Here is a 7110-nt window from a genome sequence, read left to right as displayed (position 1 = left end):
GTAAGAAGAAGAAAGGGACTTGTATGGGAATGGAATGGGATGGATGTGATCACCAATTTTTAAAAAAAAACATGTTGGGTGACTTTAGGTTGGGATACTGTCATCTGGAGGGCTTAAATACTGTTGCAAAATCCAGTCCCTGTTAAATTTTATCAGAGTCAGCCTGTCTGCATTCTCTGTAGTCAACCGTGTGCGTGTATCTGTGATGATTGCTTCAGCGGCACTGAAAATACGCTCTGACATCACACTAGCAGCAGGGCAGGCCAGCACCTCCAAGGCATAGAAGGAGAGGTCGGGCCAGCTATGCAGCTTGGATACCCAGTAATTAAACGGTACAGAAGCGTCAGGAAGGACGCAGGTATGGTCACTTAGATAGTCGTTGACCATCTTGTTCAACTTCTCCCTTCTTGACATTGCTAATGTTGCAGCTAGTCCTTGGTGATGAGCCGGTTTATTGAAGATGGCCCAGTTTGTGGACATTTTACCACCACCTCTTTTGGACCTCCTTGGTGTATCTCTCCCCAATAATGCATGCTGTTGCACAGAGGTGGTATCTCTGCTAGCAGTGGTGTCTGAGGGTGATGTTGCCATCAAATTATCGACAACGGCCTTCTTGAAGGATTCCGTTGTGAAACCCCTTGGTGTCTGCAACAGTAGCGAAGGAAATTTATCCTTGTACTGTGGGTCTAGAAAGGTGGCCAACCAGTATAGGTTGCTATTGAAAATGTGGATTACGTGAGGGTCTTGGCACAGACAGTCAGATATGAAGTGTGCCATGAGTGACAAGCTGCATAGAGGCAAATTTTCTGTGACCCCTGAAGGAGGAACAATACCCATCTTCTCCTCACACTGACTCTCCTCCTCCACCTCCTCTTCAGCCCACCCATGCTGTACAGACATGAAGCTGGGGTTTGGATTCCCCTCTGTAGCATGACGTGTCCCCTCGGTACCACTGAAAAAGAAGTCCTCTCCCTCCTCATTTTCATCATCCTCTTCATCCCCCAATGTTACTTGATGATATTGGCTGGGCTGGGTAGGATTACCCATTGTGAAATCTTGCTCCATACCCAGCTGCTGGGCACGCAAAGATTCCATTTTTTGATTCTGCAGTGATTTTTTCAGCAGACATAGCATAGGGATGGTTACGCTGATAATAGCCTGATTGCCGCTCACAAGCTTGGTGCAGTACTCAAAGTTATCAAGCACCTCACAAATATCAGCGATCCACACCCACTCGACAGTTGTTATGTGTCTTGGCTGAGTCTCAGTGTGACGGGCATGTTTAAGCTGGTATTCAGAAAGTGCCCTCTGCTGCTAACTTACCCTTGCCAACACATGATATGTTGAGTTCCACCGTATTGGCAGGTCGCAAATCAGTCTGTGGTTTGGGAAATTACATTGCTTTTGAAGCGATGCAAGACCGGCAACAGCGCTTGAGGAGTGGCGGAAATGGCCGCAAATACGGCGCACCTTCTCAAGTAGGTACGGCAAGTCAGGGTATGTTTTTATACATTTCTGCACCACCAGGTTCAGCACGTGAGCCATGCATGGCACTTGTACCAGCTTCCCGAGCTTTAAAGCCGCCACCAGGCTACGACCATTGTTGCAGACAACCAGACCAGGTTGGAGTTGCAGTGGGGAGAGTCACTGATCGGACTGTTTTATTCCTTGCCAAAGCTCTGCTGCAGTGTGTGGTGTGTCACCTAAGCAGATCAGCTTCAGCAGAGCGCTTTGCCGATGCGCTCTTGCACAGCTCCCAACTTGGGAGTGATGTGGAGGGTAATTCAGCATAGGATGATGAGGAAGAAGAGGGGAGACTGGACGTATATGATGAGGCAGAAACCCTGATTGAGGATGGGCCCACTATTCGTGGCGTGGGTAGGATATGTGTTGATGGTCCAGTTTGAGACTTTATCCCACCCTCCACCAGGTTCAGCCAGTGTGCCATGACAGAGATGTATCGTCCCTGGCCACAAGTACTTGTACACGTGTCAGTTGTAAGATGGACCTTCCCGGGTACGGCGTTAGTGAGAGCACGCTTTAGATTGTTTAAGACGTGCTGGTGTAACGCGGGGACAGCACAGCGGGAAAAATAGTGCCAGCTGGGAACCAAGTATCGTGGGGCAGCTACAGCCAAAAGATCACGGAAAGACCGTGTCCCCAAAAGCCTAAACGGCAACATCTTCACAGGTAGCAACTTGGCAATGTGCGCGTTCAGTATTTGTGCTTGTGGGTGCGTGGCTTGGTATTTACGCCTCCTTTCATACATCTGGGGAACGGACAATAGGACGCTTTCCTGGGACAAACAAGTGGATGAGCTTGTTGTGGCCTGTGTCTGTGCAACCGCAGCTTGTGATCAAGAGGTATGATGATCACCTGCTTCCTGCCCAGCAGATTGGTTAGGCCGTATCACAGGTGACATGGCAGTGGTTGGACCCGCAGTTGCAGACACTGATTTGGTACCCTGTTGTTCAGCCCACTGACTAGGGTGCTTGGCTGCCATGTGTTTCCGCATACTGGTGGTGCTTTGGTTGCCTTTGCCCTGGCCTCTGCTCAGCTTCCTATGGCAGATGCTACAGATGACAACATTTGGTTCAGAAGGACTATCGAAAATTTTTTCCAGACAGCGGCTGAACGTACCCTTGCCTTGACTTGGGGCAAAGAGGGATTGCTCTTGGCAACAGTTGACACACTTCGCACTCTGCTCAAGCCAGTAGCCCTTGGTGCCTTTGTTGGTACTACGTATCCACCTTCATCCTCTGTGCTGCTGTGCTGGCTATGCGTGCTAACGGCCCAGGTCGGATCGGTGGTCTCATCATTGACCACCTCGTCGTCCATGTCATCCTCCTTCCATGTTGATATTGGCGACTGGACAGATGGCAACTGTGTGTCATCACCATCAGCCTCCACCTCTTCACCCGGTATATCACGTGGATGAAAGTGGCTTTCTTCTGGACGTGGGGTTTCAAATATTTGGCCATCTTCAACAGACGATGCCCCCTCACGTACCTCTTCAATGTCGCATGGTGAGAGGCCAGAGGCAACGAAAGAAAATGGACAAAACAGATCCTCAGAGTGACCAAGGTTGGGGTCAAATGTTTCCTGTGACTCCTGACCGGGTGATGAACTAGGAACAGGTTGAGAATAGGATGACCCAGCGTTATCTGTTTGGACAGTAGACTGTTTTGTCATGGACGATTGGGTGCTGCTAGAACATTTCGTGGAGGCCTTGTCAGCCATCCAAGACAGTATCTGCTCTTCTTCTTCTGGCTTTCAGGCCCGTTTATGTTCCAGGCTGGGAAATTTTGTCAGGAAACTAGATGCATCAACCTTCTTCAATCTCCCAGACTCTGTGCCTTGTTGGGCACTAACGACCCCACGTCCTCGTCCCTGTCCCTTCACAACAGCCTTTTTAGGAATTTTGGATTTTTCTGCCATAGTTCCAGATGTTCAGATGCAGATATTGGGGAACAAGGAGCAGTTAGTGCTTTGTGTTTTACAAACAGCACCGCAGCAGCAGAAAAAAATTGCCCTGAGGTCTAAGGTGAGATTACGCACCCCAGGAACCACACAAGACAGCAGTGCTGCCACTAAAAAATTGCCTGGAGATTTAAGGCAAGAATACGCACCCCAGACACCACACAAGACAGTGGTGCTGCCTGCGTGTCAGTTGTGCAGTACCGTGCGTGTGTACTATTTGCTGTTATTATGTGAACGCAGCACGGCAGCAGCACAAAAAAATGCCCTGAGGTTTAAGGCAAGAATACGCAGCCCAGACACCACACAAGACAGTGGTGCTGCCTGCGTGTTAGTTGTGCAGTACCATGCGTGCATACTATTTGCTGTTATTATGTGAACGCAGCACGGCAGCAGCACAAGAAAACTGCCCTGAGGTTTAAGGCAAGAATACGCAGCCCAGACACCACACAAAACAGTGGTGCTGCCTGCGTGTTAGTTGTGCAGTACCATGCACGCGTACTATTTGCTGTTATTATGTGAACGCAGCACGGTAGCAGCACAAAAAACTGCCCTGAGGTTTAAGGCAAGAATACGCCGCGCAGACACCACACAAGACAATTGTGCTGGCTGCGTGTTAGTTGTGCAGTACCGTGCGTGCTATTTGCTGTGAATGCAGCACGGCAGCAGCACAAAAAGCCTGCCCTGTAGGGGTAAATGTGACCTAAAAAAAGCTGGGAAAATGGTCACTACTCGGTCCCTGACCTTATACTTTCAGCTCTGAAAAGAGCTTTTGGGTTTCACAGAGGATTTCTGGCTGATTTGAACCAAAAAACACAACTCTCCCTAGCAGCTGCTCACACTCTCCCTACCCTAGCTGTGTTCTGCATGCAATGTGCAGAAAATGGCGGCGGCAGGCAGGGCTTAGAGCCAGGCTATGATTGATGACTCATAGGAAGCTGGGCGGCCAGCCAATCATAGTAATGCCGCCCACAACCAAGAAGGGTGCGGCATTACTGTGATTGGCAACTGCTGGGTGGGAGAACCGAATAGCGAGGCGAGTAGTAAAATACTCGCTTTGGTTCGAGTACCGCATTACTCGCCGAGTACCGAATACCCACGAATATGCTCGCTCATCCCCAGACACAACCCCAAAATTTTTTTAAGGAAACTTTTGATTTTTTTTCCCACCATTAAAATGATAAAAAAGATGGACATGTTCAGTATCGTCATAATCGCATTGATGAGGCTAATCATATTGCAAGGTCATTTATCACAAAATGTACACCTTAAAAACAATTTCCAAAAAAACAATGTTAGAATTGCATTATATTCACAATTTCACCGCACTCAGATTTTTTCCCCCAATTTTCCAGTACACTATAAAATGAATGGTGTCATTCAAAAGTACAACTCCTCCTTCAAAAAACATGCCCTCATATGTCTATGTGGACAGAAAAATAAGAGTTATGACTCGGAAGAAAAAAACTGAAACACAAAAACGGAAACTGGCAACGTCGTGAGGGGGTTAAAAGGTGAAGGTTAGGGTACCTGTAATACCACGGCCGCCGGGGGGTAGCCTCCTCAGTCGCTCCAGTACTCACTGTGCTGGAGGCTGTTCCTTCTCCGTTATGCTGTTCACTTTTGAGGCTCAAATGACTGCAGACAGAGTCTGGAAACAACTTAAACAGTTCAACTTTATTCTCTTCAGGGCACAGCACATCCACAACAGCTTCAGGACTGTTTACACGGTACCAGCAATACATCTTCATCTACAGCAGCACACTACTTCTTCTGTTACACACGGTTGGAACACACAAGCAACTGAGCACGCCACACGGAACACGGCACTTCGACCCTTCTTCCTGCGACCGACTTCAGCCCACGAAGGTATCTGTCTACTCTGTTAACGTTCACCCCTTTGTGGCACTGTTGCTCCTGTACGTGTACCAGGCTTGCAGCTCATTAGACTCCTGAAACAGCTCCCGCACTCGAGCTGCCACTTCCACAGGGGCTCACTCACTGACCTCCCTGGCTTGACCAATTCCAGACATGGGCTGGTTTCCACAGACTTGCTTTACTGTCACTTCAGCTCTTTCTCTCTTGCTGACTTGACTTCAGAGACTTCTCCTGTTAGTCTCCCTAGCCCTTTAGTTCCCAGTCTCTAGGTATAGGGCCTCCAGCGATACTACTCACTGGCTGCTGCTGTAGGCACGCTCTTCACACTTCTGCTCAGGATGGCTACCCCCAGCTCAACTCTCCTCTGCTCTGCCTGTAAACAGGAAATCTCTATCCTTTTGCTCCCGGCTAGCCACTCCTCTAGTTAACCCTTCTAGTGGCCTCCAGAATGGCCCCAACCTATTGTGCTCAGTGCCCCCATCTAGTGTCCCTTTACCCACACTACACCTATCTATCAAACTAATGTCATGTGGCCGCAAACACACATACACATAACATACTGCACACAGACATGTCAGGAATACAGATAATATACACTTCTACAGGGCTAGGCCCTGACCCCCTTACATACCAATGGACTTGCTAAATGGAGTGGCTATTGCAAAGTTTGTCTGTAGAAGTTCTATTAAGTGCCACCAGGCTTTCACACGGGAAAAATATATCTTTGCACCATGTTGGCCAGTAGATAAATAAAAGGTATCAACTAGGGATGAGCAAATAGCTTAGGATAACTCCTGATCTAAATAGCTACAGTATAGCGCTTACTGAATAGCTGCATCGGAAACAGGATACCTGGAGCGCTCCCGATAATCAGCTGTTCGGCGCCGCAGCTGCATGTGTTGTGGCTGTGTGACAGTCACAACACATGCATGGAGAGCCTTTTTGTTTGGGCTCGTTATGCATGTGTTGTGACTGTCACCGAGCTGTGGGTGGAGTTGCGGCGTTGAACAGCTGATTATCGGGAGCGCTTCAGGTATCCAGGTTCCCGATGCAGCTATTCGGTAATCACTATAGCTATTCAGATAAGCACTTATCCAAAGCTATTTGCTCATCCCTAGTATCAAACACTGAGGACTCTCAATTTGTAATACTTTACCAGGTTTTCACATCTGTTTACCCTAACCCTAAAACTTGGCTCTTAATTTTCAATCTAGTCCTGACTAGAAAAATACAAAAATTATGTAAAATTTATTGTGTGTTTTGTTCTTTTTTTACAGGAAAGTGCAAAAGCAGTTTCACTGCCACAAATTATGCAGTCAATCTTCCAGCATTTAAGGAAATTTCAGGGATCTGCATACACAGAGTGTAATGGATGGGCCTCACCCTAGGAGAACCCCCTTAGTGAACAAGGTATCTTCCCTGCCAGTTAAGTATAGTGTCATGTACCCGCTTCTCAGCACGTGACTTGGGATTATGCCTGCAAAGGTTAATCTATCTCCTCTCACTCAGTTCAACATTCAACCTCTGTCCTATGCTGCAATGGGAGCATAAATCACACCCCGACACAGACTACGCACCCCTGCTTCATACACGCTGCCACCACTCACTGAACACACAGGCGATGAGTCCCGGAAATACTACTACTATATGCCAATCACCAGGATCATACATGTTAAGGCTATGAATTCTTTTAGAGCATACAAGGTTTCAACTTATTAAAGTTTTAAGCTTTAATAGAGAAGGTACAGTGCTTAC

General features: G+C 47.9%; 1 non-coding gene across 1 annotated transcript; it reads right to left on the bottom strand.

Annotated features, from left to right (window-relative positions):
- Positions 1–6630: 6630 nt before the first annotated feature.
- Positions 6631–6789, bottom strand: LOC141077934 (U1 spliceosomal RNA). The gene has a single exon (XR_012227624.1). It is a non-coding gene; the product is annotated as a U1 spliceosomal RNA (small nuclear RNA).
- Positions 6790–7110: the final 321 nt, after the last annotated feature.

This window comes from Dendrobates tinctorius, unplaced genomic scaffold, assembly GCF_039654945.1.
Source record: "Dendrobates tinctorius isolate UK_male_01 unplaced genomic scaffold, ASM3965494v1 ptg000015l, whole genome shotgun sequence".
NCBI classification, from domain to species: Eukaryota; Metazoa; Chordata; class Amphibia; order Anura; family Dendrobatidae; genus Dendrobates; species Dendrobates tinctorius.
Note: the sequence above shows the minus strand (reverse complement) of the source record. Positions and strands in the feature narration are given on the sequence as shown.